The 11567-nt window shown below is 43.8% G+C and overlaps 1 long non-coding RNA gene across 1 annotated transcript; it reads right to left on the bottom strand.

Annotated features, from left to right (window-relative positions):
- Positions 1-5523: 5523 nt before the first annotated feature.
- Positions 5524-11566, bottom strand: LOC115279086. Its single transcript, XR_003903201.1, has 3 exons — positions 11518-11566; positions 10239-10371; positions 5524-6731 (listed from the first exon to the last, which is right to left on the bottom strand). It is a non-coding gene; the product is annotated as an uncharacterized LOC115279086 (long non-coding RNA).
- Position 11567: the final 1 nt, after the last annotated feature.

Raw genomic sequence — 11567 nt, 5'->3', positions numbered from 1 at the left:
CCTCTCTCCATCTAGCGAAGTCCTTAATGCATGCACACACGAGATTTGGAGGACATGTACTCCAGGTTCGCCCCTGACCCAGACTCCCCCACTCTGAATGGGCTGGAATTCCTCCATTCCATACTCCTTTCTTTTATAGCACTTACCGTACCATTTGGAAAATTCCTCTTTCTTTGCCTGTCTTTGCAAATAAATAAGAAACTTCCTGAAAGTTGAGACTATGTGTTCTTTATTGGTTTTTCATGACAAGGGCAGATAGGGGGGTTGTGGTACCGAGTGGGCATCAGTTCCCAGAAGGCAGTGCCTGACACACCACAAACATGCAGTGAACACTTGTGAAATTAGTAAGGGGGTGAACTTCCCATGCACTATTACAATTGTTCAAGACAGTGGGGTGGTACGACACCTCTCACAATCGCATTGTGGGAACAAAACAAGCTTATGTCAAGCAACTTTTTAAAAAGCTGAAGACTATATGAGGCAGAATATGAAATAGAGTGATTTATTTTTTTAAAAAGTGTGTCACATTGGGGCCCCTGGGTGGCTCAGTTGGTTGAGCGTCTGACTTCAGCTCAGATCATGATCTTGCGATTCATGAGTTCGAGCCCCATGACAGGCTCTGTGCTGATAGCTCAGAGGCCTGGAGCCTGCTTCTGATTCTGTGTCTCCCTCTCTCTGTCCCTCTTCTACTCATGCACGTTCTTTCTCTTCCTCTCAGAATAAATGAACATTAAAAAATAAAATTATAAAATATAAAATAAAATAAATTAAAAATGTGTCACATTTCACAAAACCTAATGAATGTTCGCACCCACCAACCAGCCACCTTAGGAGCCTGGATATGCATGTATTTGGGAACTGCCTTTCTTCAAAGACAGAAAGGGATTCCTCCTTAGATACTGATTCCGGAAACAGTATCTGAGCAAACTGCATTCCGAATCCATTCCGTTTCTTTTTAGTTAAGCTGCATGAATATCCTCCTGGCTTTCATGACTATGGGATGCATTCCCCTAAATCAAATTTACAAGTACAACGATCCTGGCACCACACAGTGCCCTGCACGTAAACACGACTTGATAACTACTTGCTGATTCAGTGACTCTCAGGAAAGCTCCCCACCACGTCGGGAATGATTGTGATTTTCTTAATTTCCTTGATTTTCTTCTGCTGAAACATTCTGCTTGCAATACCACTCATGATTATTCAAACCAGAGTCAAAAGGGAAAAAGAACTCTTTATCCTGACTAACCATATTCATAAACATGAGTTACAGAGTCTGAAACGTTTTCCAAAGGAGTAGGCTCCGAAACTGCAGAGCGGCACCGCAGGTAAATTGCCTTTTTAAAGAGCCTGCATTCCAGCAGAAGATAGTCGTGGGGATACGAACGTTCTGAGGTTGAAACTGCCTATCTAAATTTGGGTTCCCCCAGAAGCAGATCCTGACACGGGGTTTATTGCAAACAGATTTGGAATAAAATCCCAGGAAATATCCTTAGGGGTGTGGAGAATGGGGACAGGCAAGAAACAGCCACCAAGAGAAACGTCCTTGTGGGAGACTGGACCTCAGCCTCTAGGGGGCAGTGTAGCACACTTCTCAGGGAAGATGGGAAAACAGAAATTTGGGATATTTCATGCAACAATTCCCATGGAATGAACTGCTCTGAAGACATTAATGCCGCAGCATTTACAGCCCAGCTGACATCAGGCCAAGCATGTTAGCTTGCTGGGGGAAGCCCTTAGGACCCCACGCGTTCTCGCGGCCCGAAGCAGTTCCCCGAGCCACTGAGTCCTCAGGAGACATGGGTGAGGAACACGGCCTTGTCCGTAAACTACACTTGGTACAGTCAGGTTCGGAACTGCAAGATGCATTCACAGAACTTAGGTCGCATTTCAGCTGAAAGAAGCCAACCACACCTGTAACAGTCTGTCTGGGCTGATACGCAGCACAGAAGGATTATGAATTTCTTTAGCTTCATTAACTTTCTGCAAGGTGCCATGCAGGACCTGGATTTCTACACTCTTCTCCAAATTCTCATGCCCTCCTTTTGCACCTAAGTGAGTCTAGTTTTCGCAGGCCAATTAAGCCTGCTTAGCCACTCCTCGAAACCTTGATCCAATCCACCCTTTCGGAAGCAGACACTGCAGTGAGCAGTCCAGTGCAAAAGATGTGTTAAGGAATGTCTCCCACAAAAAAAAACCAGGAAGGGAGGAAAGGAGGCAGAGGAGGGAAGAGGAGGAGTCCAAGCCAGGGTGGGATCGCCATGAAGCCCCAATTTGCAGCTGGATCTCGCAGAGAGCTCTGAAATAGAATCCACACACTGATGGTGGTCTTGTCTTAAGAAAAAAGAGGAGGGTTATTGAATTCCTACAGTCCCCCAGGATCAGCAGCAGGCTGCCCTCAGGAGTGCGAGGCTCCAGTGCTCAGGCACAGTCCCTTGCAGTGAACAGGAAGAGAGTAGGAGCCAGGGAAAGGGATTGGAGGGGCTCTGTGTGGGGGCACATTAAGTTCACTCCTCTGTCAGATTCTTGCGTTTTCTGGCTAGTCACAATTTCTTGGGGTAAATTTCTAAGAGGGTTAGTGGAATAAGCTAATCTCCTATTGCTGCCTTTGGTCCTAAGGCCATAAGTGGTCCCTACCCTCTCCTTTCTCGATCACTCTTGTAGATTCCCCTTAAGCTTTGGTAGGTGCTTCTTATCTGCATCTCTGAGAAGCCTGGGCCCCCAGCTGCCATGTTTTATGAGACCAGAGCCCAGGAGAACCACGAGATGCCCCAGTGTGTTTTCTGAGTGCCAAACACATCCCTGCCTGACCCCACTCTACACCGGCACCCCGGCTTATGCCCCAGTAATCTCCCTCCTTCACACCTCTCCTGATGCTAGCCTCCTGCTGAGCTTCAGCCCAAGATCTCGCCTCTTCCATGAAGCCTTCTGGATGCTTGCAGACCTCAGAGCTCTCTTCTTCCCAGAACTCACAGAACCTACCTGAGGTCTCTCTCATTTGGCCCGATTCTCATTCTACACTGTGATTCCTCACTACAGGATTTTTACTGACTTTGGACAGTATCATTTGGTTGACTTCTGAGTGTGTGTCTTGACTTTCCAGTGGGAACCTGAATAGTGTTTTCTGGCTGCCTCCAGGGCCCGCACAGGCTGCGCACATCCTCAGGGCCTAGTGAGCACATGTTGAGTTCTGGCAGAACTGCCTCAGCACCCTCAGAGTGGATCATGATTTTCTCTCTATTTATAAAAATATTTTTTAATGTTTATTTATTTTTCAGAGAGAGAGAGAGAGAGAGAGAGAGAGTGTGTGTGTGTGTGTGTGTGTGTGTGTGTGTGTGTGTGAGCTGGGGAAGGGGCAAAGAGAGGGAGACACAGAATCGGAAGCAGGCTCCAGGCTCTGAGCTGTCAGCACGGAGCCTGACGCGGGGCTTGAACTCACAAGCTGTGAGATCATGACCTGAGCCGAAGTTGGACGCTTAACCAACCGACCCAGCCAGGCGCCCCTGGATTATGATTTTCTCATCAGAAGTCTTGCTTCCCAGAGTTCCCTGATTTATTCAGTTTTCAATGACACTACGGCTCGGTCTACAATCATCTTTCAAACAAGAACAAAGAAAGATCGTTTTGATAAATGTAAGTCTTGCACATTTTGAGGCATATATTTTTAGATATTTTATTACAAATGACTCACAGACAAAGCATAAATTTCCCACACACAGAGAAATTTCCTCTCTTGTGGCACTGTTTCGACCTTGGTGTTGACAAACCTAGTTTGTTTGGGGAGAGTGAGTATTTGTGAGGAAGGCATAGAAGACATTTTCAATAATCACATAAAGATCCATTTCACTTACACTGAACACCTCTTTCGAGCCAGGAATTGCCCTAGGTATTTTATACAGACAAGATTGTCCAGAAATCTTTTTTCCCCCTCTTCTCCTTTCTGAAGCTCATATGTTGCAGTGTTTTGAGGCATGGCTTGGCCTCTTGTGGAAGCTTAAAGAAGGAGGCAAAAACACAAGTCACGTCATTTTGAAATTAAATACTTCTTCTGGGAAGGCTCTGCCTTGTAAATTGTGGTATTTATCTCTCCACATTTATTATTTCTGATTGTTTCTGTCTTGTATACTCTACCCAGAAACAGAAAATGTAACAGAAAATAGAATGAACCTTGACTTTGTGGCTCCAAGTATGACACCTACTCTCCACAAAGCAGTATTGGAATGAAATAAAATATTTATATGATGAGTAATAAAAGGTCAGGTGTATCGAATGCTTGCTGTGGGCCAGACACCCTGTAAAGCACTTTCTATACATACTCTCAGTCAATACTCACAGCAAGTTCCAGAGACAGGTACTGTGATTAGCTATGTTTTACAGATACAGAAATTAAGGCTCAGAGAGGCTGAGTCACTTCTCAAAGCTCACACAGCTAGGCTGAAATATCACTGCAGAGGGAAAGAGCCCTGGGACTCCACTTGGAGAGGACTCACTGAGGCATAGTCTCAGTCCTGGTCTTGCTATCCAGGGGACCACAAACGCTTTAGGTTTCCGTTTCTCACTTACTTACGATAACCCTGGACTGTTATTCATACCTATCTACCCTTCCATTTGTCTGCCTGAGAACATTTAACTTCCACTGCTTTCTACTTCGTTCCTGAGTCACTGGGAGTTCTCAAAGAGCAGAAAGGATGTCATGCTCACATTCGTGCATAGAGCTCCTAGGCCACTATTCCACATACTTAAATTGACTCTAGTCCTTAAAATACCAGAAGGAAGATTTTATTTTTATCCCCCCTTATTTCACACTTAAGAAGGTTACTGGACCCCGGGGGTGCCTGGGTGGCTCAGTCCATTACGTGTCAGACTTCGGCTCAGGTCGTGATCTCGTGGTTTGTGGGTTTGAGCCCCTCATCGGCTCTGTGCTGACAGCTCAGAGCCTGGAGCCTGCTTTGGATTCTGTGTTTCCCTCTCTCTCTGCTCCTTTCCTGCTCACATTCTATCTCTCTCTCTCTCAAAAATAAATAAACATAAAAAAAATTTTTAAAGAAGGTTACTGGACCCCAAAGGCAACTATATTAAAGATGTCAGATGAAATGATGTCAGATGAATCACCTGGCTTAGAACTCATGCTCTTAATTACTAAGGTACACAAGAAAATAGTTCACTTTTCTTTTTAAATCCATGTCTAGTTCTGAAGTAGGTTTTTAAATTGTCTTCATCTCCCTTTTCTCTTGACTCTTTCACTCTTGTTTTTACTCTGTAATCTGTTTTCAGTTTTGTGTAATCGGAGATGTGATTTTCATTGCACTCTGTTTGAAAACTCCCAGAGGTCAGGGCATTTGGGTGGCTCAGTCTGTTAAACGCCCAATTCTGGGTTTCTGCTCAAGTCCTAATCTCATGTTTCATGGATTCAAGCCCCATGTCAGACTCCATGCTGATGGTGGGGAACCTGCCTGGGATTCTCTCTCTCTCCTTCTCTCTCTGCCCCTGCCCTGCTCACGTGCTCTCTCCCTCAAAATAAATAAATACACTTTAAAATGTTTTAATTAAAAAAATTAAAATCACAAATATTAAATCTCATATATGCAGTAATAGTAATTTCTCATTGATCTTTCTTAAGAACAACGTTGAAAGAAAAAGGTCTTTGTCTAATTTTCAAGCTATATAACCTTAACTGTGAAGGGGAGCAAAATTTGGTCACCTCAAAATACGCCACTTCAGCATATGGATTATTTCATACTGAAGCCAATTAAGAATGACCAGACCCCTCCCCACAAAAAAGCCAACAAAAAAACCCCTGCCCTCTGGTTTTCTCCTATTTGTCTAGAAGCAAGACACAAAATTATAAAAGTGTCTCTCTTTCCCTCTCTACCAAAAAGGACAGAAATGAAACCCCATGAACAATTTGAGTCCCTTCTCAGCCTGGAGGTGGCACGAGAGAAATCCACATACCAAACCGAGTAGAAACTAGCCTTCATCTGCCATTAGTTTCTCTTTGAGGTGTTACCACACAATCTGCTGGCCTGGAGACCCACAGTCCTGTTCCTTTATCTTGTCTCTTCCCTAAAAATACCTTTCTGTGCTAACACTAGATTCTAACCAAAACTTTCAGTTACTCATCCCGGGAGTTTCTCCTGTGTTTGCATAACATAAACATTTTCATAAAACTTCTTTTTGTTTTCCTCCTGTGGATCTGCCTTTTGTCAACGAACCCTGATGTGGGCCAGAGACTGAAGAGCCAAGAACTAATTCTTTAGCCTTCTTTGTTGCAAAAAGGACCCGTGGGCAGAAAGACCATCCTGGGATTGTGAAGAGTAACTGATTAAGCACTTTCTAGTCAGTGGGGGTTGGGCACAGCATTAAGTCTCTAAGGAATTTGGAAGCGAGGTTTCCAGAACTCTGAGGGGCTGGCTGCTGTCAAGATAAGGTTATTTAGTACTATCTAGTCAAACATTAGTCATGAGTCGGAAGTCCCGATGTGTAACGGCGGGGCCACATGTTTGAAGGCTGATTGCTAACATATTTGAGGTGGAGGGGATGTATATGGTTATCAGAGGGAAGGAACAGGAACCAGGGCAAAGCCCTGGTGGTAAAACATTGAAGGAAGTCCTGGAGGGAGCTATAGGAGTTAGTTACAAGCCGGGAGACCCAAGAATCCTGCCTGGAGACTCTGAGCCGCAGCGAAGTCCGTCCTCTGTTCCTTTTTCTCCCCTCAGGTCTTAGCTGAAAACCTAGAAGGATAGAAAGATAAATATTTTTTTCCTCCCCTACAAATGCAGGGTCATAATCTCACACAGATCCAGGTGGAATGTAAGTAACGTAAGAGCCACAAGAATCTGAATGACTATATATTTTGCCTCTTTGACTATGAGAAATCGAGAGTTTTGTGGAAAATTACCACAAACCTAGGATAAACAAAACAATCACTATCAGCATTAAGTCTCAGATATGCTAATTTTGGCTAGTAGGACACAGAAAACATAAAATTCATTGGAGGTTAAAAATGATTGCTAATTCCCTTAAAAGAAAAGTAATATATGCTTCAAGAATAAACCTAAGTGAAATACCATTTTAAAAAATAAACACCTCATTTTTTTAAAGTATCTAAAGAAAACTAGTCAATTAGGCATCTCATTGTGAAAATCTCAAGATATAACCAAAGAATCTCCGAAACAATTTCTGACAATCAAAACAGCCCCCCAAAGATTTGTATTAAGAAACAGATGAGTCCAAGCCTAATATAGAAACAGATTCACTTTTTAAGATGACTTTTATCTTTGACTTAAAAATCTGCACCGGGAAATATCAAATGGACATTCACCAGCCACCAAGTGACTCCTTCCCCACAAGTACTTGACACATTGCAGCGCATTGTTGTGGGCATTACCAAAACCATATACACACCCCCACTTCCCAGCCTTCCAGCCACTGTTTTGGGATCCACTCAGAAGAGATGCTCTTGTGGCCAGGAGTTAAACAATTTCAGAATAGAATGGAATGGAGTGGATGCAGTGCAGAATAGAACACAACAGAATGGAGTGGAATAGAAATGTGGCAAAATTCAAGCATACACTTGGAAACTATGGGAACAATAATATATAAGGTAAATATAGATGATAGATAGATAGATAGATAGATAGATAGATAGATAGATAGAAGATAGATAGATGATTGATAGATTAATAGATAGATAAAGAAGTAGAGAGGGGCACCTGAGTGGCTCAGGTTGGTTAAGTGTCTGACTTCAGCTCAGATCATGATCCCACAGTTGGAGGGTTTGAGCCCCACACCAGGCTCTGTGCTGACAGCTCAGAGCCTGGAGCCTACTTTGGTTTCTGTGCCTCCGTCTCTCTGCTTCTCCCCCCCTCAAAAATAAACATTAAAATTTTTTAAAAAGAAATAGAATGATGTGGAGAGATTTCAATAAATGTACGTTTAAAAAAGTTAGTCACAGTATTCTCTCGGAATGCTTACATTGGAAATTGATACTCCCAGGCTGTCCACAGCCCTGAGCAACTCTGCAAACTGCCCACTACCCACCTCTGATGAGCACCGATATTGAGAGTAAGTCTTCAGAAACTAGCAGAGAAAGCTCATGCCTGTTGAATCTAATTATGCCTTTCAATTTTTCCAGTAATTCATTTTTATGGTATTTTTTACAATTTTTTATGTATATTTATTTTTAATGAGAGAGAGCGAGTTGGGGAGGGGCAGAGAGAGAGGGAGACAGAATCTGAAGCAGGTTCCAGGCTCTAAGCTGTCAGCACAAAACTCAACGTGGGACTCGAACTCACGAGAGTGAGATCATGACCTGAGCTGAAGTCTGACGCTGAACTGACTGAGTCACCCACGTGCTGGTATTTTATAAAAGAACCAGACTGTGATGGATTAGAAATGTAAAAAATAAAACTGTCGCTTTTCCACAGGTAGTCTGAGAAGCAAGTAATAAAGTTACATTTGGTCAAGGGATGCTATGAATTCCTCTCCTCTGTGTGTGGCTGCACAATCCTTGCTTTTACCTTTGCAGGAACTGTAACTGTTCCCTCACACGGTAAGAGAGAAGAGAGGAGCTGAGTAGGCTGAGGGAAAAGGGTAAGTGGCAGATAGAACAGTAAAGAAGGTGAACCCTCAGAATTCTGCAGGTGGCGCTAGCGCCTTCACCTCTGCTTGCCTGTTTATACCAATTGTCCTAAAGTTAATGTTCATGTCTCTACACATAGTTCTTCAAAACTTCATCCTAGACTTCATTCGGTCACCCACAGGCACCACAAGATAACCTCTCCTTTGAACTCCTCAGCTAATGGGCAGTGAATACACGGGGACCCTGTCTGGCTTTGGGGAGTTAAAGCAGAATCCATGATCTGCCCCCTTGTTTAGTGAGGTGTATTCTGTGGATGTGGCCTGCTGTCTGTGTAGGGCTGAGCGGACGACCAGGGGCCTGCGTGTGCACTAGAAGAGCTCAAAAAGTGCACCGAGCTTGCACCGAGCTTAGATCTTTCTGCAAAAACAAAAGCCGTAAGCCTCAAGGTGACACCCCTCGCCCAAGTGCTGCTTAGTTCCAAACCACAAAAAAGTACAAAAGGTACTTTCTCAGATTTGTTTACTTTTATGTCAGATTTTTTGAGAAGGGATGAGGGTTAACTCTCAAGTTCACTTCTCGGAAAATTAATGACAGTTCCTTGGCCTTCGAGAGCATCTGCCTGCCCCCCTCCCCACCATATTCCTACTGCCTGGTCCTCTTGTCTCAGGACCCCCAGGACCTGTAACACATCAAGTCTCTGCTAATTGCCAGGTGTCACGGCCGTTCCACTTCTAGACTGACCCTCCTCCTGGTAGCAAAGAAAGCCTCTTCTTTTCTCACCTCCATATCCTCCCCCAAGAGATTTATGTCAGAATATAGTCCTTCCTGTTGCCAGGCAGTGTTTTCTGCAGAATTCCTTTATGTGTGTGCTGTCCATGAGCCGGAATATACCCGCTAATGTTGAGTTCAATGCTGCGGATGGTGCTGACGTTAAAGAGGACCTCAGAATAGAAGTGACACTCGCGTGTCCTCCAGGTGTTAGATAGGACAGCTAGAAGAGTTTCAGTGCTCACTGGCTGACCCCTCCCTTCCAGTGATCCGCAGCCCCATGTCCATCCCATCGTGACAGCTGAAGGTCCCAAGGGCACTGTGGCTACTTGTGTTAAAATTGACACCATCTACTGACAGAGAAGATTAGGCCAGAAGGCTGCCCCAGAGAGTAGAGAAGCGGTTTCTCAGAGTAGAGAAGCAGTCTGCTAATTTAAAGACAGTAAAAAATATGAGGGAAAGGAGAGTTCCAAAAACTCATGTTAATATTTTAAAATAGAAGAAAAATTAGATGAGCTACAGTTATCTTTCACATGAGTTTAAAAGAGACAGAAAGAGTTTAATTTTTTAATTTTTTTTTTGACAGAAAGAGAGACAGAGCATGAGCAGGGGAGGGGCAGAGAGAGAGGGAGACACAGAATCTGAAGCAGGCTCCAGGCTCCGAGCTGTCAGCACAGAGCCCAATGCAAGGCTTGAACCCACAAACCCTGAGATCATGACCTGAGCTGAAGTCGGATGCTCAGCTGAGTGAGCCACCCAGGTGCCCTTAGAAAGAAATAATTTAAATGCCTCTATTGCACATAATATAAATACTTAAAAAGAAAACTCTGGGACTAGGAACAGTAAACTTGTATGATAAAAGAGGAAATCCAAAATATGCCCAACATACCTCTTACTGTAAACATCCTGGTGGTTCCTATTAAAAACAGCCTCTTCTAAATTTAAAAATTAAATACACTTCATTGTAGCCTTTGCAGAGAAGAAGAATTCCTTCCTCTGTCCTTCAAGGTCTTCCAGTCAGACTAAAAATTAAATTGACACGAGACAAATTAATGGGAGAAAGAACCCCAAACTTTTATTACATACCCATGGAGACCCATTATTGAAATTGAGACCTAAAGAAGTAACCAGAGAGGACAATTTTTATACTTTTTAGGAAAACAGACAATAAATCTGTAAGGAGTTGATGCAATGAAGAAAACTTAACTTTGGGAACTTCGTCAGTGAGAAGTTGTAAACAGAATTTGGGGCTGAGTAGTAACTTAATAAAAAGTAACAGAAGTTGTTTACACGGCCTTCTCTGCTCTAAAAGTCCCATGTCCGGTGATGAGGATGTCTCATTGCCTCCTGGCAAAGGAGGACACCTTGAAAGGGGAGATGGATCTCTTGCTTTTTTCGGGGGGGGGGGGACAAAGTCGGGGGCAGAGTGTCCTTCCTGCCCAGGCTGTCTCTTAAGTAACTTTTATGCAAAATGATCAATATTCCAAAATGGCACATGTTTGGGTGGACTGCCCTTGGCTCAGAAACCTACAAAGACATGTTTAATATAACAAAGTGAAAACATGCATTCAAAATACAGGTCGTAGCGCCAAAAAAATAATTAACCAGTAACAGTCTGGCTCACCCTTGACTCTCCAGAGCCCGGCGGCAGTGTTTGCCGCAAGAAAGGTGTCCAATGTCAACACGGATGGATAGTGGATGGATGGATGGGGGTTGGATGCGTGTGTTCCTGCAACTCAGGGAACCACAAGCGAGGAAGCAGACATCTTGTGACTGGGGTGCCGTTCTAACTCTGAACCCCTTCTGCTATCTGACCTTGAAGAAGTAGGTCTGCCACTGTAGTTCTTATTTGCTCACCTTTATTTATTTATACTTGAGAGAGAGAGAGAGAGAGAGAGAGCGAGCATGGGTGAGGGAGAGGAGCAGAGGGAGAGAGAATCGTAAGCAGGATCCATCCATGCTCAGTGGCAATCCCACGACCCTGAGTCTGAAATCCAGAATCGGGTGCTCAACCAACTGAGTCACCCAGGCACCCCTTTATTTGCTTATCTTTCTATGGGAATGAGACTCCTTGATTTCTTCTGTCCCTTCACCTGCTGTTTTGTGAAATCAGAACGGTTCTATAATTCTATGAAAATAGGTCCTATAAGGATGCTTGTCAGACTGACCATGGGGATAGTATTGTGCTTCCTTTAAAATAACACAGCAGAGTGATTGG

This window comes from Suricata suricatta, chromosome 15 (assembly GCF_006229205.1).
Source record: "Suricata suricatta isolate VVHF042 chromosome 15, meerkat_22Aug2017_6uvM2_HiC, whole genome shotgun sequence".
Taxonomy (NCBI): domain Eukaryota; kingdom Metazoa; phylum Chordata; class Mammalia; order Carnivora; family Herpestidae; genus Suricata; species Suricata suricatta.
Note: the sequence above shows the minus strand (reverse complement) of the source record. Positions and strands in the feature narration are given on the sequence as shown.